Genomic DNA, 24,276 nt, shown 5'->3' with positions numbered 1-24,276 from the left:
ATGTACCCTGTAATTTATGGTTGCTGAAGTGTCAGCTAGTGGGGTTCCCAATAAAAAAGATAGATAATTTAAACAAATGATTTACATACAGTACAGGCCAAAAGTTTGGACACACCTTCTCATTCAATGTGTTTCTTTATTTTCATAACTATTTACATTGTAGATTCTCACTGAAGGCATCAAAACTATGAATGAACACATATGGAATTATGTACTTAACAAAAAAGTGTGAAATAACCGAAAACATGTCTTATATTTTAGATTCTTCAAAGTAGCCACCCTTTGCTTTTTTTGATAACTCTGCAAACCCTTGGTGTTCTCTCAATGAGCTTCATGAGGTAGTCACCTGAAATGGTTTTCACTTCACAGGTGTGCTTTGTCAGGGTTAATTAGTGGATTTTTTTCCCTTATTAATAAAAAAAAGCAAAGGGTGGCTACTTTGAAGAATCTAAAATATAAGACATGTTTTCAGTTATTTCACACTTTTTTGTTAAGTACATAATTCCATATGTGTTCATTCATAGTTTTGATGCCTTCAGTGAGAATCTACAATGTAAATAGTCATGAAAATAAAAAGGAAACGCATTGAATGAGAAGGTGTGTCCAAACTTTTGTCCTGTACTGTATACTGCAGCACTGTTCTAGGCAGTTACTTTTACCCTGAATTGTGTCCATATAACTGGGGAAGCAATTATTCAACTTGAGTAAAGTATGATGGTATTTTTTCAATCTCTGCCTGCTTGAATTGAAACCAAATCTACACCTAAAGGCCTGGACACTCGCAAATTAAATTGTTTAACATCTTGAAAGTCATCCAGATTCGCAAAAACACTAAAAGGAAGTTTCCAGTGTAGCTTTTATGATCAGAAATGAGTTGCTAAACTGATGTCAGTCCAGTAACTGATTTGATTTTGCTTGTCTGTGAGGCTTCGTGTCTCCATTCATCCCAGTTTGGCTGTCCTCCCTGATATGTACGTAGATAAATTGTTTTTTGCAAACATGAACGTCTGACAATGCGGGATGAAATAAAACACCTTGTGCTGCATTCATCCAGCTGTTCACTGTCCCGAGGTTGGAATGTGCTGCCATGTGAAGCCCCAGAAGAAGACATTCATTAAAGGATTAGGGCCCACACTTTGTACTGACACAAGAATGAGGGCAGCTGAAAGGAGAAGAATGAAATGATCAAAATGATATTCAAGCACAATTTTGCGCATGAGAGGAGATGCTGGGGGTGTAAGTAGCGGCAATCAAAACAAAGTGCAAAGATCCTCCCTTTTCAGAGGCAGCGCCATGCTGGCAATGATAACAGCTGAGGTGGAATCCTGCCGTGGCTAAGCCTCTTTAGTGCACTCGCGTTTTAAGGTGTCAAAGAGGCTGACATCAAAAAAGCCGTGGCCACTTTAGCGTTTCTTTAAATGGAGCAGTGATCAACAAATTCTCAGTAGCCTGGGAAGACACTATGTCCCAGGAGAGCAGCAGCAGCGAGTAAATCAAAAGATGAATTCAGAAAATAATTTAGTTAGGGAGCATTCATGGGAATGCTACTAATCTTCCATGGCCTTCCAGTAAGAGCTCCCATTTTCAATTTTGAGATGTCTGCACTCTCCTCAAATAGTTCATTCTTTGGTGTCCTAAAAACGGGTTTTAAAGTGTTTCAACTCTAGTTCCAAACCAAACAAAAGCATTACATTTCTTTGCTTGTTTATTGAAAGTTTCAATAATAGGCAATTTGGCAGCAACAGTAGGAATCCTCAGCCCGAAAACCATAAAAGTGGCAGTATGTGTGGTCTGGTGCTGCCATTGCAGTGAACTCCAAAGAAGCAGGAGGACCAGGGCCAGCGTATTTCCTGTAGCATAACACATGCCGACAGCAGGCAGACATGGCAAACTGGACTCTCCTTGTTCTCACACTCTGTGCCAAATTGGGGGAAATTCTTCCAGTGGCAAGTATCAATTACTCACTTTAAACAAACATCCAAGGCTTTTGAATATCAACATAGTGCGTGCATGTCTCCCTACAGGGCATCTGATACAGGGAGACCACACACACAGAGTCACCTTTCAGCATCACCTTTCTCCTTGCACTGACTTTTTTTTCTCATTTGCATGCTCCATTAGGCCTGTAACAATTATAAAATAATTGTCTAACCACAATTTCTTTTTTAACGTAGTGGCGTTTTTTTTGTTTAACAGCAATTAAAGCATTAGATCGATAGTTACGTATTGTAACTCCAGATTGTATGAGTATAGGCACAGCCCTCTAAGAGCTATTGCTATTGTTTTTTTATAAGATGGGGCACACTTTGGTTTTCATCCGTCACCTAACAGCGTTAGCTATTCTACGATCCTACGGATTCCTACCAGAGGACGCCCCACCCACAGTTGCAAGTCAAGTCAGCATTTGAAATCCACCGAAACGTGTGTTTTAGTAATGCAGTTAATCTGTCTGTTGTGTTTAATCTACTAGTGTGCTTTGTTAAATTAGTAATTTAGTTAAATTAGTAAAGTTACCATAAATGACGACACTATAGCGGGAATGGCCGTCACCAATTATGCTACCGCAGTTCCCCGGGGATTTGGGCTCTTCTGTAAATAACAACTTGTTTGCTAACATTTGCTAAGGTCCTAAGGGACAGGTTGATGGTAATTGTTGATTTTGTTTAGATGTGCCAAATTGTAATTATATGAGGGATAATTGGTCGGACTTTTGAGCTAAAGCTATGCTAGCGGCAGCTGTCACTTGTTTCCATAGCAACTCCAAACATACTGGGCTGTAGCCATCTCAAGTTTTTTTCTTATAATTAATGCTTTGTTTTGTATTGATGGGGATTAATGTTCTATTGTCAATTTTATGTTAATTTAAGCAAAAAATGCAATGTTTTATGATAAGAGGCAAATTTTACTTCATAGGCTGTGTACACAAAACAGTGATATAACAAAAGATGTATCTTGGCATTCCCTCAAAACTTTAATTAGTTTGAAAAAGTAATACATAAATACATTTTATTTTTTATTTGATTAAAAGTCACACATTGTTAATCGCAATTATTTCTTAGACAATTAATCATACTGCAAAATTTGGACTCGTTATAGATGCTCCATATGTCCATTGCTGCTCTCTTTGACCACTTTTTTTAATCTACTAACTCCCAAAAGTGAAGTGTAGTGAAGTACCATATACACCAGAGAGATTCTGCCTGACAATGTAGGGCTGTATTCAGTCTTTTTAAACAGTTGTGTCAAATAAAGCGTCAGCAGGGAAAACACATCCATCATTCTGAAATGTCTGACTTGCCAATCACATGCAAGTGAAGTCGACAGCCATGAAGTCTGCTTCGCCTGGTACAGCCCCATCTGGTACAGATATACAGGAAACTTCAAATGGTCAGCTTCAGCTTTAACACATCTCGCACAGCAGTCACACGGCCATGTGGTCCTTGTGAAGCTGCCGGTTTTAAATTAAAGTGTGTAGTAGATGTGGGTAGATCACACCATTCATGCTAAGCTAATACATTGAGTGCATGAGGCAAAACCACAAGATTCAGACGTTTCACTGGCTCTTGAAATGTGCACGTGCACAAAAGAACACACAATTAAGCAGGCTACCATCACTAAAGCTGTAGTTTTGATTATTCCCTGAGAAATTGGTAAATAAAAGTGTTTGGGATAACATTTATCAGAGTATTTTGGGGACCATTTAAAGCTCAGATTATTGAACAAATACAGATGACAGAATGTCATGCAAAAACAATTCCAGAGTAAATTCAGTGGAATTTGAAGGTGGACATTCTTTACATCAACAATACATATCCAGTTTTTTTTTCTTCTAAAGAATAAGCAAATATTGCATTCTAGACTTTTGCACCAACGCTTAATAATCATACAGAAAGAAATCCCTCATAAGAAGTTATACCGATTCATTCTCTGACTAGCGTGAATATATGCATCACTTACATAAGATGGGTCACACAAAAAAAAGAAAAGTTATTATGTAGGGATTAGCGGTTAGTGAATATTCATACTCAGTAACTGCCCCGTGTAACTGCTACAGCTAAATGCTCAAACTGACATAGCTAATGTTTGCGAACACGACAGTGAGAGTAAAAGGGGTGATGGGACACTGTCGACATATCTTACCCAAAACTTGAAATTATGATGATTACATTCCATAAAAAACACAATTTACCTCAAATATAACAATATAACAACATATCCACCTCATTGTAAACAGCACTACTAACTTTGAAAGACATATTTCTACATGTATGCATATGAAGCCAGGAATCACACACACAGCTATTTTGTGGGGTCTATATTGTCTTTTCTGCTATATGTTTCTTATCTATGAAAAAAAAGTAAGATAACGCCTTGCTTTTACTGGAGAAAATGTTTTCAATTAACAAAAATGAACAAGAATGAAATCCAGTAGGCTACTATTCCAGCACACATACAGTACAGCAGTTGCCCCACTAGGGAGGAGAAAACAGAAAAACTCACTACTAGGTCTACTTGTGCTAACCTATCAAACTTAAAAGCGCTATTTCACTTTACAAATGAAACTAAATGTGTCCATACTGCTACATATAAAACAGCAAAAATCTGAAATGAAATCAACAAACAGTTTGCAACATAACTCATGGATAACGAGCTTCACATGGACGGTTTCTTGATTTCCTGTATATATTTACAGTGGGGGGAAATAAGTATTTGACCCCTTGCTGATTTTGCAGGTTTGCCAACTTACAAAGAATGCAAAAATCTACAATTTTAATCATATGTACATTCTAACAGTGAAAGACAGAATCCCAAAGAAAATTCCAGAAAATCACATCATATGAATTTATTAAAATTGATAACCATCTGATGAGGAAAAACAAGTATTTGACCCCCTGGACAAACAGCAAGTATTCTGGCTCCTACAAGCCAGTTAGTCTTTCTTTAAGACACAGCCCCAATCCGAACCAATTATCTACATCAAATACACCTGCCTCACCTCGTTACCTGTATAAAAGACACCTGTCAACACCCAAACAACCATCATCCAACTTCACCACCATGGGCAAGACCAAAGAGCTTTCTACGGACATCAGGGACAAGATTGTTGATCTGCACAAGGCTGGGATGGGCTACAAGAGAATCGGAAAGCAACTTGGAGAGAAAAGATCAACTGTCGGTGCAGTTATCAGGAAATGGAAGAAGCACCACACCACCGCCAACCTCCCTCGGTCTGGGCCTCCACACAAGATCTTGCCTCGTGGGGTGTCCCTGATCATGCGAACGGTGAGGAATCATCCCAAAACCACAAGGGGGGAACTGATGAATCAACTGAAGGCAGCTGGGACCACAGTTACAAAAGAAACGGTTGGTAACACACTACGCCGTCATGGGTTGAAATCCTGCAGCGCACGCAAGGTCCCCCTGCTCAAGAAGAAACATGTACAGGCCCGCATGAAGTTCGCCATTCACCACCTGGACGACTCAGAAGAGGCCTGGAAGAAGGTGATGTGGTCAGATGAGACCAAAATAGAACTTTTCAACTTGTCGTGTTTGGAGGGCAAAGAACACAGAGTACAACCCAAAGAACACCATCCCCACCGTCAAGCATGGTGGTGGCAACATCATGCTTTGGGGGTGCTTTTCAGCCAAGGGGACGGGACAACTCCATCGTATTGAGGGGAGGATGGACGGGGCCATGTATCGTGGAATTCTGGACCGACATGTCCTTCCCTCAGTGAGAGAGCTGAAGATGGGTCGAGGATGGGTGTTTCAGCACGACAACGACCCTAAGCACACCGCCAAAGCAACAAAAGAGTGGCTGAAGAAGAAGCACATCAAGGTTCTGGAGTGGCCTAGCCAGTCTCCAGACCTGAATTCGATTGAAAATCTTTGGAGGGAGCTTAAAATTCGAGTTGCCAGGCGACAACCTCGGAACCTGAATGATTTGGAGGCTGTCTGCAGGGAGGAGTGGGCCAACATCCCTGCCGAAATGTGCACAAACCTTGTCACCAACTATAAAAACCGTTTGACATCTGTGCTGGCCAATAATGGCTTTTCTACAAAATATTAACATGCTGTTTGTCCAGGGGGTCAAATACTTGTTTTTCCTCATCAGATGGTTATCAATTTTAATAAATTCATATGATGTGATTTTCTGGAATTTTCTTTGGGATTCTGTCTTTCACTGTTAGAATGTACATATGATTAAAATTGTAGATTTTTGCATTCTTTGTAAGTGGGCAAACCTGCAAAATCAGCAAGGGGTCAAATACTTATTTCCCCCACTGTATATTTATGCTTTTACCACCTGGTTACACATATATTAGTCTCACTTACCTGACCTATCTCCACAGCGCTGCAGAGTAAGGTCTGGCCCCTCTACACATACACTCCTGGATAGGAGAAAAAAAAATGGCCTGGATGGTTTGCATTTCTTTAAACCAATCACAATCGTCTTGGGCGGCGCTATGCTCCAGACGTAGCGATGGTGGCTCTGCAAAATCGTCTCGGGAAGGAACTTGTTTTGGTAGAACATGAATATAGAAAATGCCACATACAATATTAAATTAAATTCATTGTTCACACAATACAGTCTTGTGAGCTATTTAAATTAGCTGGACACATAGTTAAACGTAATTTGCACTAACCAGTGTATCACCTTGTGTATTTTGTCCATATCAAATCCCCACCAATCGGTCTGAAAACGTCCCAGTTAGATAGTAAATGCCGTAAACATATTATTTGCAAATCTTTACAATCATTCCCCGAAAGAACCAAGCAGGCCTGCTTTGTTGCACGATCCAATTTTTCATATATACAGTAAATAAAACAAACAAGTCATGCCTACATTAACAAAGGATTGAAAGTTAAGGTTGATATTCAGCTTAGCCACTGAGGTTTTGTGATTTGAGACCAGCTAGAAGTTACTAAGGATTTAGGGAGGAATTTACACACTAACCATTGCAATGTTGTCTGCAGTGGACTTTTTTTGTTTAAAACACCACACCATGGCATTATTGTCATCCACTCTAATTTTTCTGTCCGGGAAGTGTATATTAAAATTGTATGACTAAAAAGTAATTCTAGAAATGTTTGAAATCACAAACAAATGTAAAGGATGTAGGTTAAACCAAAATACACTTCATCACAAAGGGAATCCTGGATTTAAACTCAGCATTCATTCATACAAACTAAAAACCAACAGAGTACCATAACTCCAATTACCGGCAGATAATACACCACAGAGATGCTCACCACAGTGGTCTTTCACCCCTGCTGCTAAAAAATTACCAGCGATGACGTTAGCTGTGAAAGCTTAAGCTGGTGCACATGTAAGCAGCTCCGCAGGCTTAAACATACCGCATGAGACTTCTACATTAGGGTTTTTTTTAGTGTGAAAAGTATTGTGAAAGAGTCAAAAGTCCAACACACGCTTGGAAATTGAAAACATTTGGGCGTTTTCACACAGGAAGGGATGAGGAGGCTTTGATTTCTTAAAGTGTTGACAGTGCAAGGGCACCTTATACAGAAACCGCCCTCTCAATGGCTCCTTGAGCAGCTCCCAATACAACAAAGACTTCAAAAGAACTGCAGTTTAATGGCGGTACTTTGAGACACAAATGCATAATGGAATTTCTTCATTGATAGTAACGTAATTGGAATACTGACCTAAAAGAAAAGGGCAATGGTTTGCATGTAAATTATCTCAAAAATATCCATTTACTGTTGCAATGATAGGCAAAAAACTAATCCAGGAGTAGCACTGTAACTATCAAACGTTTTTTGAACTTCAGGATTGTGCAAAACCTCTCTACTGTACATCGAAAAGCAAATAAGTATTTTTGTGGCCAGCTGGTCAGCGACTGTTTTGAGGCAGCAGAGACTACAGACGGGAAGTTGAAAATCACAGTGTGAGAATGGCTCTCGACCATGAGAATAAAGATAAAGCCGTGTTTTCATATCAAACTAATAAGAGTCATATGGGGAGAAAAAGGCATCAGCAGTCCACACTGGGGATTAATGTGGAGAGTAGAGTGAGAGATCATGGCAGCACTGTGTTTTTCTTGTGCTGTTGCGAAAACAGACACCAGGACTCTGTGCAAGTAGCAGCCACTCCATAATGCTTGGTTTTAGAAGCAAATGAGCAATATAACCACTAGTGACTTTGAACGCTGACACCATGTATCTATATTCACTTCTATTTTGTTGACATATTCAGCAAAGAATTATGTTTAAAATGGTGTTCTGATTTATAATGCCATTTTAATCAAGAGAAACATTCTTATATATGTCTCTTTATAAACTAGCAATCTATTATTTACTGAAAAAAAACCAAAAAAAACGAGTTCATTATAAAGTTGATCGGAGTCTCATCAGATCACTTTTCACTGGGAACAGCTTGCCGAAGGGCCCAGTAGGCTTCAAGCAAAACCCTAATTTCCTTGCAAATCCCATACAACAATATTAGTTTTAAACCAGCAAAGCATTTTACGTCATCTCAAGAGAGCAATGGTGGCCAAAACTGTAGGAAATGGAGTCACAGGAAGGATTTAACACTTGTGCCAAAAGACTAGAAGTTTATGAATTTGTTCATATAACAGGCTCAGAAAACTTGTCTGAGGGTGCTTTAAATTGTGTTATGACAGTATTTTTCACATTTAGCTTGATAACTATACTGTATTTATAATTTATACCCTGGCCTGGAAAAAAAAAAATCTTTTCAAATGTAATTTTTATAGTTGGAATGGCAAATAAATGACCTGAACTTGAACTCGGTATAACTCCAACCAGAAGCTTCAATATTAATAGTAATAGTGTTTCATATTGTGTGTTCAAATAGGCCCATTTTGAAACTTTTTTTTTTTTTTTTTTATATATTAAAGTGAGAACATGTGGCTATTTGAAAACTTACATATCTGCTTTCTTCCCTTACTCGTCTTTTTTTTGTATATTTAAAAATCACATTGTTAATATTTTATATTGTACATTGAACCATTTCAATATTACTTTTTTTATTCTGATAGAAATAAGGATAGAGCATTTGTTCTCTATCATGTACTTTTGCTATTTTCTGATCATTAAAGCTTCATTTTAGCTTGTGGTTAACTTTAGTTTTGCTTCCAGCAGTGAGTGAAGGGAAAGCCCCCAACAACCAACTACACAGTAAGCGATGCATCATCAGCCTGTATTTCTCTAAGAAGGATATCTGTTGCATCACTTTGCATTTTTGTGTGATGACTGATGTTTTGAAAGGAATACAAAAAGGCCAAGACAAAAGCCAGGGCTAATTGCTGTGTGGTATTATATGATGATAACTCAGTACCTTCCCCTGCACTGAGGCAGAGGGTAAACTGGGATAAAGGGGAATTTAATAACCTTTTAGCTGCCAGGAGCCTATTAGACCCTGTAAGCTCTTATTCTGTATTTAGTGGTGGACTTATACAAGCATGCATGCAGGCACACATGCATTCTTACCCACAATACCAATATACTCACTTGACTGAAGTTTAATGTTGTAAGTGAAAAGACTGTGCTTGTTAGCTAGCTAAACACTGGGTGTGTTAGGAATATGTCTTTTTGTATAAATTCTCAGAGTAAATCCAAGGCTGTTGAGGCGGTGGGTTCGGTAGTTGACTTAACAAAGCCAAAACCAGCCCTTGCTGTTACTTCACATTCATTGGGCTTTGTGGAAGTCTTAAGACTATGACTGATCATAACTCACTAACCTGGCTTATTGGAGGGCTGATGTAACTTCCCTTTTCACTCTCAGTGATCACATTCACAGTTGACCTCTTCTTGCCAATGGATCATTTCCAGAGGAATGGAGTTTTTATTTTTTTATTTTAACACACTAAAATCCAAACATGAAGAGTTTACACGATACTCAGCCAGAAGGGCAAAAAAGGCAAACAGACAGACAGCTGATGCAGCAAATCAGAGATCTGTGTGGTGATTCACACACCTGCTTTGTCCAACAGTGAGGCGAACAAATTAAGAGCCGGCCAGAGGATCCTGGACCCAGTTTAGTCTGAGGGGGCCAGACAATGACTCAATAGCAGGTTTTTGATGCAATGAGTAAATCAAAGAGGACAAAGGTTGTGCTCTGTGGAGCACACAAGCAGGTAACTTAAAAATGTATGTCAGTAAATCTTTATTGTTCTTCTTGATTTATATATATGTTGTGATCAAACTTTTATTTTTCAATACTGGAGGTTACATTTAGAATAATCTCAAATCATCAGCTTCTAAATCCACATCTGTAATACTGGACATAGATCATTTTAACAAGAGTATACAAACACAGTATTCTTGTTTATCCTCTGATATTATGACATCCATTAACTGCCCAACAAAGAGCTCTTATTTGCCCCACAGGCGGACGCAATATCACATGTAGACCACACATTCTAAGTTTCATGTAAATCGGAATAACCTTTGCCAAGAGACAACCGTTCCTGTTTCGACACCCACCTACAGGAACTTGGTCCTCCATAACTTGCGCACTGTTTTAGCTATCAAAAATCTTTTGATAACTTTTTATCATGAGGGTCCTCCAAGTCTATATGCCAGTTTTCGTGCAGATCGGACTCACGGCCCAGGAGGAGTTAGACAAAGTAGGTTTCCCATATATCGCGTTGTGGCTAATTAATAAAAGAAAATTCTAACAGTGCCATCTAATGGCCGATTCACTCTAAATTTGGCATGGATGCTCACGCCCCTATGCGGAACAACCCGAACAAAATTCTTTTGATAACTTTTTGTCATGAGGGTCAACAGATACTACCTGCAAATATTCAAGAAGATTGAAATCACAGCCTAGGACGAGTTCAAAAGAATCTAAAACACCTGAAAAATGCATAATTAAAAAGTCTTCCGGTTGGGCAGAGCTAATGAAGGTAAATGGGAGATATGTCTGCAATGATAAGAGCAATATGGGTATTAGATCTGGTGAAGATCAGAGCAACTATGTCCAAGTTAAGGCCTTCCACGCCTTAGGGGGCGCTATGGAGCCCATTACAGGTTTGGGCGAAATCGCTGTACAATCTCGTAAAGTTCCCATGTATTTATGTGAGCGGCAATTTTTGTGAGTTTTCGTATATATTGAGGCCGCCAAAAATGTGCCCAATGGCTAAAACCAATTAGGGGGCGCTATAGAGCAACCGTACCACTCCCAAGCCTAAATGTGAATTTAGATGAAAGAGTTTAATATTCTGCACATGGCTGCAAAAGTTTGAGAGTTTTCGTGCATCCTAAAGTCCTCAAACAAGTGTTCGTAAAATGAAGATTTTTTTTCACGAAAACCAAGATTTCGGAAATTTTTGAATTTTGTAATTTTTTCTAAAAATAGCACCATGGACTTCAAGATGAGACCTATGTTCCCTCAAAAGTTGGTATATTAACTTAATACTTTTGTCGGAATTAAGGCGCACGTTAGGGGGCACTATGGAGCCCCCTGGCAACACCCGAGCCCAATTACTACAGAACTTTGCCATTTTCACCAGTTGTGACGTGCAAATTTTTTTGAGTTTTTGTACATTCTAAAGCCCTCAAAAAGGACTCGGAAAAAGAATAATCTGACGAAAAACAATAGGTTCCTTCGCAATTTCGTGCTCGGGCCCTATATATATATATATATATATATATATAAAATTTTAGTCTTTCAGGTAGTGGGCAGGGTCAGACTGAGGGAGGAGTGGTTGTGTGCTGATTTAACCTGGACAGTCACAGGTGTGTGGGATGATTGCGAGGTTGGAGAAGGTTGCTTCCACCTGAAGAGTACATGTCGCTAGCTGAAGGACACTACGGAAGACAAAGGAGAGAAAGACTTCTTATTTTCCAACACAACAAACTTTTCTATAAACACCTAAAATCTAAACAGCGACATCAAAGGAGGAGCGGGGCTGGCACGGCAAGGACGCAGACGGAACAGAGCCAAATACACACCAGAGCGGTCCCAGAGGTAGTTGTCGTCTCACGAACACAAACTATGCAGAATCTGAGAGGAGTTGGTGACACACCCCTCCAGAAGTAGGAAAGCATTGCACTCACCCAGGCTGGTTAGTCTCCCACTCACGTTGAATGCAACATGTAGGGAAAAGGAGGCAGAGGGATTTTTTTTGTTACCAGCTAGGCTAACCTGTATTAGCGCTGGTCTTTGTGGTTTTGACAAGCCCGATAAGTTTTGCGCTTTTATATAATAAAATTTAAATATATAAGTAGATAGATAAATAAATGGAATTCAGCTATCATTCATTTTAATTATTTGCACGTGCTTTTCTGTGACATGTCAACATTTCTTGCATGAAAAAGGTCTATTAAACCTGTATAAATAGATATTCTTTTTGGGCCACTTGAGGGCAGTGTTACAAGCTGTAAACACAACACTGATATATTATTACCTCATAAAGTTGTTATAGTGCATGTATTGGAAACAATTGCCTATTCACACATCCAGCAGATAAGGAGCAACATTAGCATTAATTTGGAGTCATGTTTCTGCATTGTTTTTTGATTCAGGTACTAATGCAAGCATAAAAGTGTGAGGACAGTTATGTTAAGAAAAACAAGCTGATTCAAAGTATGATACTACTGAAAAACACACTGCAATATGCTTAATTGTGATCTTTAACTTGTAAAATTGCATTTAAATATACCTGTAATTAATATGGTGATCAATTTAATTATTGGACGTTAAAATTACATGGGAAGGGTTGGAGAAGATAAAATGTGTTTTTCAGTGGTGAACGTACTGTACTTTGCAAGTGTTAAGGGTGGATTGATGCCTGGACAGCAGCTGTATTAGTTTGGTGAATCACAAATAGGGTGCGTTTTGGATACAACTCCCTCAGCCTTCACTTTCTAACATCTTCTTCCAGATGATTGTCAGTTGAAAAATGTTTTCTTGTGATCTCAGAACCTGTTTGGTGGATCAAAGTGGACGTGGCTAGATTTTCTCTTTTTATGGCAGGTGATTGATCTCAGGGGCATTTGTCTAAGAAGAGATTCTCTTTGAACAAATGTTGGTGGGTGCTGGTGTCCAGCAGTGCCTTGGAACAGTGTAGCATGATGTAGTTATTGAGGATAAAAAGAAAAATGGGATCTGATTTTTATGGCTTGAAGACATTTTTTTCTAAGGCTAATGTGCGGGAGAGGGCAAAATAGTTTTATAATGAGCTGTGCACGGACAGAGGCAAAATAATACACAGAAAGGTGAGAGTTCCTGGCTCAACAAATTAGCTTCATCTCTGGAACAGGTAACTGGATGTGCAGCGTTAGACAATTGTGTGGTTTATGACAACCATGATCTTATTTTTTTTTTCTTTGTTTTTTTCTAACAGGATATGTACACAGCTAGAATTAGCTGTTCACTGCTATGCCATGAGCCTTTTTACCAATCTGATGGAGCTATTTTTGGTCATCCAGAGGCTGAACACCCAGTGGTCATCTTTCATGGCCTGTCCGGGTGATGCTTAGGTATTTCTTTTGCAACTTCAGCTACTGAACACAGAGACTTTCAAGGTAAGTCGCCATTTTCTCCTCCAGAGGACTACCATTTGCATGCTAGCTAGATAGACCATTTGCAACTAGATGCCACCCTTTCCTAGATGCTCTGCCATACATGCATTTAACAGGGAATGTTAGCAGTGAACACAGAGCAATAACCATCATCCTAGCAAAGTATCCAGGTGACTGCAGGTGTTCCAGGTCCCAGGTGCGGTTCAGATCTATTTCGACTCGTGCAGGCAAAGTGAAAGGAATCAAGTTATGATGGGTGTGTGACACATTTGGCAAAGGACAAAACCAGACACTGGCCAGTCTTCATTAGGACTGAGGTCATCGTCTGCGGCTTGTAGTCACGGAGGCAGGCAACATTGTCTTATTTAGGCAGAAGACTGAAGGTGGATGATATGAAACAGATAGGATTTTTGCCTGTGGGCATCGACAGTCTAAGGATGTCTTCGGGCCTCAAATTTGTCCCCAAGTTTTTCAGCCTAAAATATGATCTAAATGATAATGTCATAAAGCATGGAACCCCGAGTCTAATGGAGTAGTTGTTGAACCACGTAGCGGTTATCGGTTGTAAAAATAACCCAAAAACTGTATCAACTCTACACTTGACATTTTATTATATTATTTTCTGCACTTTTTCATGTTTATTGTTTGACTCCTGAGGTGTTCATGGATAACACTAGTGGTATAAATTGTCAAAGCACCTGTCAGATGAAAAACTAAAGCAGTCTGTCTGATGGTATGCAACTTTTCATCTGCAAACAAACCCTTAACCCAAACAGATATGGCTTGATTCCATTCATCCATCTATTGACTATTTTATTACTGTACATTACCAGTTGTATCGAACTTTATAATATGAACTGCCCAAGATCTCTGTGCACTGATGATTCCTGAGTGAATGTTTTCCAATTGGATTTCTCTAAAAGCAAAGGGGAACAGTGAAAGATCCACTGTGACTGAGAGCTTCGATCCATACAGGACATTTTCAACATTTCATGTCCTTCTGGTTCACTGGATTCAACGGGATTGCTCCGTTGCCGCCGGAAAATTCCCGGGATTTAACTAATTTAGGCCGGATATCCGTTGCCTTGGGCTTCCTTTGTGTAGGCATTTTAAACTCTGGCCAATATATGAGGACTATGGTTAACCTTTTCTCAGATCTCTGGATGGTAAATCCAGACAGCTAGCTAGACTATCTGTCCAATCTGAGTTTTCTGTTGCATGTGTTACGGCCACAGCAAACAAACACATCTTAAATGTGACCGTCAACATCTCGAAGAACACCAAACCCGAGGATTAGTTAAGGTAAATTAAAGTTTTTTCACAACTTAGCTATATTTAATTAAACCAAAACTATGGGAGTCTGAAGGTCTGGCCAAAAAGAACAAAAGAAGGGAAGAAGCCTGAGCCAACCCATCAAGGGTTGTCGGACCCAGAACACCGCCCGCCCCAAAACTAAAAAGTAGTGACTCACTAAAAGAAACAAAGCCACGAAAACTAGACTACCAGACCTCCATCCTCAAAGCAATGAAACACTAAAGAAGACAAAAGAAGACAAAAGAAGACAACGGCAATCAGAGCGGCTTCAGTCTCAGAGACCCGATCCCTGTCTCCTAGTAGGCCTGCACGATTTGGGGAAAAATATGAATCACGATTTTGTAGCTTAGAATTGCTATCACGATTCTCTGCCACGATTTTTTTCTCACAAAGTGTAATGTTTATTGCACATATGAACCATGACAAAACAAAACAAATTTGCAGTACCAAACATAGATTTATTTTGGCACCTATAGCACATTGCACATCACCACAAGCCTGTAAATATAGAGGCTTCAATGAATAAAGAAAATAAAGTACATACTGGCCATTTAAATACAGTAGGCTACCAAAAATAGTGATATATAACACACTGAACTAAATATGGCCCTGATACAGGCTCTATCTGAACTTTGAACATGTCTTTACGTAATTAAAATATGTCAATCATCATGCTGCAGCTACAGCTTCAGTCTCTAGAGAAATGGAGTTTGTCAATTGCCAATTTAAGTACAGTATCAAAAACAGAATGATTTCTTAGCACACTCTTTAACTGTTTGCCTTTTATAGAATTAACATTCAACTGGCCATTCAAGTAGGTTACCAAAAATAGAAGTTTAATACACTGCGGTGAATATGGCCCTGAACATGGCTGTAAATGACTGAAATGTCTTTGGACCTCTTGCCTTGTACAGATTCATCATATTGCACTTTGTGGTGACGTTTGAGGTGCTGGTAAAGATTTGTGGTGTTACCTTGCGGTGCTGCAAGGAGGGCAAAGCATGCCTTGCAAATCACATCAGACTGACCCTCGTCGTCTTGCTTGAATCCAAAATACTTCCACACCACCGAACGGAATCAATATCCATTTGGTTTATTTCCAAACTATCGCGCTTGCTCGACGAGTGAAACATGTGACTAAAAGGCGCTTTGTCATTGGCTGAGGGTGAAGCCCTGAACTTTGTGAGAGCTGTTCTACCAAAATAAAGGCCAAAAATTCCCCCATTTCTTTTTTTATTTCTTTTTTTATATCAAAGTCATTTAAAAATTAAAATTGTGAACAGGGTGAATGGAGATCGCGATTTTATAACAATTTATTTGCAGGCCTATCTCCCAGCCTTCCTTATATACAGGGGCGGGGCCACACTGACAATCAGGAATCAGGAACACCTGAGATGAACGGAGAGGAAAAAGAGAGCAGAGATGGGAGCGCATAACACATGACTAAAACAACTTTTAAATGTACACGTTCCACCAAAACAAGTTCCTTCTGAGCCTATTTTGCAGCGGCACCGCGGCTTTTCTCTGGTGCTTAGTATCGCCCAAGACGATTCTGATTGGTTTAAACAAATGCCAATAAAACCAGAGCACGTTTTCCTCCCATCCCCGAATGCTATGTGGAGTAGCCAGACTCTCCTCCAGCGCGCTTTGGAGGACGGTCTGGCAAAGATTCAGACCCCGGTTTAAAACAAGCTGAAAACTCACTGCTGTATTTCCCCTTTAAAAGAAAAAAGGAAATAAATTATGATTATAATTGATTTTCTCTTTTGCACAACAGAATATTCATATACAGTACAGTAAATATTATGTCATTTTGACACAGTGCATGAATGTGTATATTATCAATGGATGTGAAGTTAAAGAGGTACAACTTTTTTGCCAGTGCAAGTGATAGTTTGACAGTTTCTATTAACAGACATCAGTCGTTTCTGTGTCCAGAATAAAATTGAGAGTTACTCTCATCAGAGAAAACTTGTCTTTTTAATACGATTGCTGGTGGAGGGATTGAGAGTAACAGTGATGTAGATTGATTGTAGCTTTCTTTCTTCAGACTGAGGACAAATGCCGCAGTGGGTGATTAAATCCAGGCCCTTCGCTTGGACGCTTCTGGGGCAGATTTTCCAAGAGCAAGGGACTTGGCGCCGGGGATCCTGTGTATTTTCCACCCTGATCTCTGCTTGGCAGAGGCCTAAATAATAAAGCTCTTTTTACTGAGCAGCCCGGGGTTCCCTGTGTACAAACACAAGCCCTGCCCCCCCTCCAGCCTCTGCTGTTTTAACATGACCCGCCGCCATGGGGGTTTACCTCACACCCCACAAAGCTCCCGTCCTGCAGTTGTCTGAAATTCAGCCCCCACTCTGCCACAGACTCACACTAGGGTCAAGCCAATTTGGTCTTGAGGTAATTTTACTGGGACCAAAGTGCACAATGCAAGGCTTGATCAGTGAACACAGGAAGCAGCTAACAACTGACAAACATCTAAACCAAATCTTGAGAGAAAAAGTCATGGAAAAAGCTCCAAGTGAAGGAGGTCATTGAGAGAGTTTTCACTGCAGTGCCAACTATACCTACACTTCTCTGCCAGTCAATATTCCACATATGCTTTAGTGTTTTGACTGTTATTTTTAATTGCATCATGGGAGTGCAGTAGGGTGTGAGACCAGTACAATCACGGAAATGTAGCAAGCGGTGATGAAACGTCCATTCATGCGGCCACGCATGGATGTGTGTTTATTTAACTACTGTGCAGGTTAATCTGGGCCCTCAAAGCCTGGTGCTGTGCGTTACTGCCAAGGCTCACAAACTTTCTGCGCTCTGATCAGCCTGCCAGCTTTGAAACCCGAGGCGGCCAGAGAAACCTCCTCCCAAAGCTACGGTTCAAGCCTGTCCTGCTTTCAGAAGAAATATTTAAAAGGTAAATTAAGGTACTTTTTTTCTGCAAACTATTGCATGAATATCTCGCTTGTCAAAAAGTGTCTGTACAGTAGAAAAATGTTCCTACAGTACTGTTGGTCATTACAATGTGTCACTGACAGAATTTGGTGGCACCTTTACCTCCACATGCCCATAAACATAAACCATTTAATGGAGATCCAGTCTCTGAACAGCTGCGTAGGCCGAGGAGTGCGCTCTAAAAGCCAAAACAGTAGCTCGGCAGTGGAGGAAAAATTAAGTGATTTTTCCATTTTTACCGGCTGAGCCATTTCTCCCATGAAAAATAAAATGAAAACAACACATAAGCCTCTGGGACCACTGGAAGAAATTAGTCCCCAACTGCAGTAGCTAATCAACACAGCCACAACACACACCGCGACGCCCTATTTGTGTGACAGAATTGAAGGCAAATGCTAGTGTGGCACCCAAAGGTTTTGTGCTGTAATCATGGTAAACCACACAGAACTCACAATGACATCATGTTATTTAAAATGTAAGATAATTATAGAGGAGGGATGTTTAATGAGATTGTTTGAATCTTGCTGAAAAAAAAATGATTTAATGTCAAAGTATTTTTGACGAGGGCAGTCTGCATAAAATCTAAATCATCTTTATGAGACGTAGATGTGATATAACAACGAGCACAAGAGATATGGTTTCTTCGTGTAGATTTTTTTTTTCATTTTCTGCCCTACCTGGAATCTTCTGCATGCTCCAATCACTAACAAATACCCAACACACACAAAACGCCCAACAGACATCTGTGTGTGTTTTTGTATGTTCAGAATAGAAAACCAAACATAAATCTTCTGTGTTTGGTATTTTAAACATTCATTATCTAACAACTGGAGGAGGCCACACACAGACACACACAGACACACACACACACAGACACACACAGACACACACAGACACACACAGACACACACAGACACACACACACACAGACACACACAGACACACACTAAAAAAAAACGGGTGACTGAACTAAGAAACTGAGAGAAAGCTTTATCTTCTCTGCAGAGCGTGGAAGAAGAAAACACCGGTACCAAGCACAGCTCCTCTGGCACCGAGCCACTGTGGAATATCAAGAATCAGTTTACAGTTTGACTTCTTTGCAGTACCTCCCTTCTCTGCAGTCCATCTGTGAGTGAGTTATATTTCTCCACAGTGTGCAAGGATGAGGTGCTTGTTCAGCAGCCTCTACAAAATACACTGAGTGGCCATCTGTGTATGACACAGTCTTCACTGCACTTACTTGTGTTTCACTTTCAGCCCTAGGAATACTTTCATCTCCCTCTCTTTCATGTATATTTCCTTCGCAGTTGTTTTTGACATCCTCCTTGTCAGCTAGACCTCATGTTTCTGTTTTTCTCATCTCTATAAAATGCTATTAGGTTTTTTTAATCCATTCCTCTCCCTCTTTACTACTGTGTTGTAGACAGCCAGCACCATCAATCTCTGTTGCTGTTTGAACAGGCAACACAAACAGGAGGCACTGCATCATGCTGTAGTCACTTCAGCCTCCCCCCTCCACGTTTATCCCACCAGATAGATCATGCTTCATGGGTCTGATGGCTATCTGCACTCCTACAGTAACTAGCGGTGTTTTTGGCAAATTGATGGTTTAATTCTAGTTTCTAACTAGTTGTGAGAAGGCCTTTAATCTAGTCCCTAAACCTCATTTGACATAAACAGCATACAACTGGTTGCACAATGCTGTTTTCCTCCCACCTCTCTAAACAAACTAAATATAGTGTTTGTAATTTTAGCTGTGATTTTAGATTTGGGGTTTGTGGGTGCAGGATGGATCATGGTGTGGACAGTTGATAATATCTGTGAACTGCCAGCAGGCAGATAGGATCAGCCACACTCAGGGCAATGACGTACTTTACGAACATGCAACAGCATTGCAGAATAAACCGTCCTGCCACATCGTCACAGAAGAGTATTCAGGTTTTATGCTTACGGGCTGCGCGCCATGAGAGTGACGTACACCATCACCCATGCTGTGGTAATGCTGGTAATCTGTCACATAGCACAGATGAGGGCGATGTGATGATATATACTGTTGGATGGTATTGTGGAATGCCATATCATTTATAGAGAGTTAGCTATCCTTTAAAAGAATAATTTGACATTTGGGAAATACGCCCAGTTGATTTCTTGCGTTAGAGTTAGATGAGAAGATTTATACAACTGAGCGTTAAGTATGAAACATGAGCCTGGAGGTGATTAGCTTAGCGTAGCATAAAGGCTCTGTTTGCAGTTAAAAAAATACACCTACCACTAATTAACATGTTTGTTTAATCTATACACAAACAGAAATGTAAAAACAACCATTTGTGGTTTAAAATTACCAGTCTTTGAGGTTGCCAGGCAACCAGTAGAGACGCTGCACGGAGTTGTTGGGCAGATGGATAAACTATGTTCATGAAGAAATATAGTTACACCCCCTCTAAAACCACATCATTTTCACATTTCTGGCTGTGTACAGATTAAACAACTGTGTTAATCCTTGATCTTTAGAGGGGATGGTTGGCAGTGTTTTTTTTTAATTCTCGACAGAACAGTTTCCCCGTTTCTAGTCTTTACGCTAAGCTAGGCTAATTGTCTCCTGGGTTTAGCTCCACACTTAACACAGAAACATCCCAGTGGTATCCATCTTCTCACTATAGGCAGGAAAACTGATAAGCGTATTCCTAAAAAATTCTTACGATTTCTTTTTTTTTTTAAAGTCAAGTCAATTTATATAGCACAAAATCCAAATGTCCTTTATTCAGCCACTTCAATTAGTATTTTTTTTAGCATCAGCATGCATCAGCTGGTTATTGTACTATAATAGTTCCTAAATTGAATTTCTACAGAATATATCACAATGTACGTCAATATCATCATTTTGTCTGTGTCACCTACTCCTACCTGTCACACAGAGCAAAAGACGAGGAGAATTGAGTAAATGAAGACCTATTGCCTCTCTACAAGACATCCCCATGTAACCTAACATCAACAAAATCAATTAAACAAATACTAGCAAGGGGAAAAAACGGTTTACCACCTAGACCTGACTTTATCGTCATTAAGAGACACACTTGTTGAGTTTCAATGCCGAAAAATCATTGAAAGAAATAAATGACAACAAGCAAGCAAAAGCCTTTAGTAAGCAAGAACCAATTGACCTAACCGTTTGCATGTACAGTAAGTTATTCGAAGCAGCTCTGAAATGTCATATGCATACAAGGGGCCTTATTCAAACATCCATCTCCGCATGTGGGTGGGCAGGCAGTCAGGAGTTTCCCCAACAAGGTCACACCCTGCTCGTCCTCCTCCTTCTGTGACCTTCCTTTCTACAGTTCATATATTCCACATTAATAAAGATCATAAAAAGAAGGAAACTCTGCAGTGTGGCATACTGTATAAATAGTGTTGACACAACAAATGACTAAAAGGGGCAGTGTTGCTTGGGTATGATGTCAGCCTTGTGCCTTCTGGATACAAGCAAACAGAAATCTCTTCGTCTGTTTCTTTGCATTTTTCTCATCCTACTTTTCTTCAGAACTAAAGTGTTAAAATAATAAAAGTAGCATTTGATTCATGGTGGATGACTGGCAGCTGTTGTAAAACTACGCAAGAATGAAGGGAGTTAGATAAGAGTGGTATTTTTATGCCATCCTCACAGCTGGATTTTGCATTAATGGATAGTATTTCCACAGATCCATGTGCAAATTAACCTGTAGTACCAGGAAAAAGTCATGACAGAAACTTTAACAACCAATCTATGCCAAGGATCAGTCATTAGCTAACTAGAGAACAATGAGATCATCAGAGAATCAGTCAAATGGGAGCTGCTCTCTGAGTACTGGCCTAAAGTCAGGATGATCTCATAACAGAGCAGCTCAGAGGCAACTTTATCTCTATTGATGCCAATGAGAAGTTTAATGAAGTCATGTATTCAAGCCAGCACTTTGGATCAGCAGGTTTCTGCCATATTCATTTTCAAAGTTGATTAAATGACAAAAGAAAAAAATCATATGGCACTGAGAACACAAATTATATCTACAATGGGCTTTGATTAGGCCGATGTTTTTTTCTCTTATGCCCCTCGCTTAAATCCTTCTGGGCCTTCTCCTTAATTAGAGGAGTCAATGCTGTTTGCATGTAACAATGCTACCCCCATGTGGCCAAGAGAGGTACACACAATCCTGTATTTATTGATTCGTTATTGAAAAAATGGGATCAGGATAATAACTTAGAATACTACGTGTTTTAAGTCATCGTGTCACAGCAAGCTCACAGGTGTGATGCACACTTTGTTTTCTTTTGACCTTTGGCACACAGTTAAGCTGCCAAGGTGATGTTATTGTAAACAAGTCTATCTGAAGACTCTTGATTTGGATCAGGAAAAACTCCCTGCGAAATGCACAGTAATGAGAAAATGAAGGGACAAACCTCAGGAAGAGCAACAGAACAAGGGTCCCTCTACCAGGATGAACAGACATGCAATAATGTCTGTATAAATCAGTGGTGGAAGAAGTACTCAGATCCTTTACTTAAATAAAAGTACCAATATGACAATATAAAAATACTACATTAGAAGTAAAAGCCCTGCTGCATTCAAGAGCATTATACTGCTGTAACTGATCAAGGTTTTAACTTATTTATATACAGCAGGGATGGGACAAATACTTTAATGTGTATAAATAAAAAAATGTTTAAAAAGTAGGTCAGTTCAAATGTACTCTTAATATGATGACAATGATGATATATGATAGATGCATTTAGGATGCAAAATGAAGTGTATTCTTAGAAGTGCATTAATATACCAACGTATACACATCACACTACAGAGCCCTAATGTCCAAACAAACAATATATGAATTTTCCATGGATGGAACTTGAGCACCCTGAGCATACAACTCTTTATTTTATTAAACAAAAATGACCCAACAATAAATAAAAAGAGGACACCACGGCGGGTGCAAAAATCTACATTCACTTAAAATCAAGAGCAGATTAGAGCATCACCTAGGCAGACAATATTGACTCGTATAAACACAGCCATCTCAGCAAAAGCAGAGAGCTGCACAGTTTGGTTCTTAGAGCACAGCACTAACGTTTCCTTTAAATTTAACTTAAAGAAGTGGCTAACAGGTAATCAGGACTGTCAACATTACATGTAGACACTACATTTTGCTGCTATCTTGTCTCGTTTGTGCCACTTGTGCTATGCCTATGAGGTTGTCTGTTACATGGACTGACAGTTTGGCTTGTGTGTGTATATGTGTGTGTTGGTGTTGATGTTGATATTGATCAAATGTTCTTGTTTATATGCTGAAACTTGTCATTTGTTTTATTTATATTTTACATTTATAGTGTGTGTGTGTATATATATATATATATATATATATATATATATATATATATATATATATATATATAAAATTTTACTTGTAATGGGCTAAACCTGTATGTACTATTATAATCCTTGCAGATGTAAAATAGCCTTTTGGCTAATTCTGGCACATTTTACATTTTTATATGTATTATTAGTGTGCAGTGTCCCTTTTTCTGACATTTTATAGACCAAACAACTAATGGACTGATTAATCGTTGCAGCCCTGAATCTCGCGCGCGCGCACACACACACACACACACACACACACACACACACACACACACACACACACACACACACACACACACACACACACACACACACAAATAGTGTGTTGCTGTAGGCTACTCACCGCATTTTGTGAGCTTTATGCACCGTAAAGTCCTCCTCAATCTGCTCCAGGTTTAACTTCTTTGTGCGTTTATTCTCAAAGCACGATGTAGCCTAACCAGTCCACGCACTCCTCAAAGCAACCCGTTTTAACAATTTGAGCTGTATAATGACGTGAGCCTCTGTAGGTACAATTTAGGAGAAAGATCCAGAATGCACCTGTTGGTCAGTCACCTCGAGGGTGTGTTTGATTTCGGTCATTAGCGCAGTTTTTCTCTAATGGGGCGGGGGTAAGCGTTCCCCTAAGGGTAGCCTTCTTTGGAGTACTCCATGGGGTACGTGAGCTTTTTTGAAAACGTAAATTAAAAGAAATATCTGTAGTGCATATAATGAATGAATGTAGTGATTTTAAACATTTGAAATCTAGGCTAGCATTTAAGTGTTTTAAAAAAATATATATATTTACAATATTGGTGCAGGGCTTTATTGTGCCTCTTTGGTCAGGGGGGTACTTTATTTTACTATATTTCTTTACTATATTTCAAAAGGGATACATAATTGAAAAAAGTTTGCGAACCACTGACTTAGCAAGCTTAGTGGGTGGTGCATTAAACCAGTAATTAATAAAGGTTAATACAACAAAACAACTTTTTTTCTGTTTTACCTATGCCGAGGTATGCTAACCTTAACCCATTATGACTTAATTCTTTTTTGTATTGCATTGTTGTAGGCTAATGTTTGTTCAAGCTATATACTCATACAAAACCCACAGGTAACCTACACTTCTG

The 24,276-nt window shown here is 39.4% G+C and overlaps 1 protein-coding gene across 2 annotated transcripts in view; it reads right to left on the bottom strand.

The window, feature by feature from the left end:
- The window catches only part of esrrgb (estrogen-related receptor gamma b), a 134,879-nt gene extending 111,177 nt beyond the window's left edge, over positions 1 to 23,702 (bottom strand). For both annotated transcript variants that reach the window (XM_028604864.1, XM_028604865.1), the window contains exon 1: positions 23,511 to 23,702. The gene's annotated coding sequence lies outside the window, so the exon portion shown is untranslated. The remainder of the gene's footprint in view (positions 1 to 23,510) is intronic.
- Between the last annotated feature and the right edge of the window lie 574 nt (positions 23,703 to 24,276).

The sequence above is a fragment of the Perca flavescens genome, chromosome 18, assembly GCF_004354835.1.
Source record: "Perca flavescens isolate YP-PL-M2 chromosome 18, PFLA_1.0, whole genome shotgun sequence".
NCBI lineage: Eukaryota > Metazoa > Chordata > Actinopteri > Perciformes > Percidae > Perca > Perca flavescens.
Note: the sequence above shows the minus strand (reverse complement) of the source record. Positions and strands in the feature narration are given on the sequence as shown.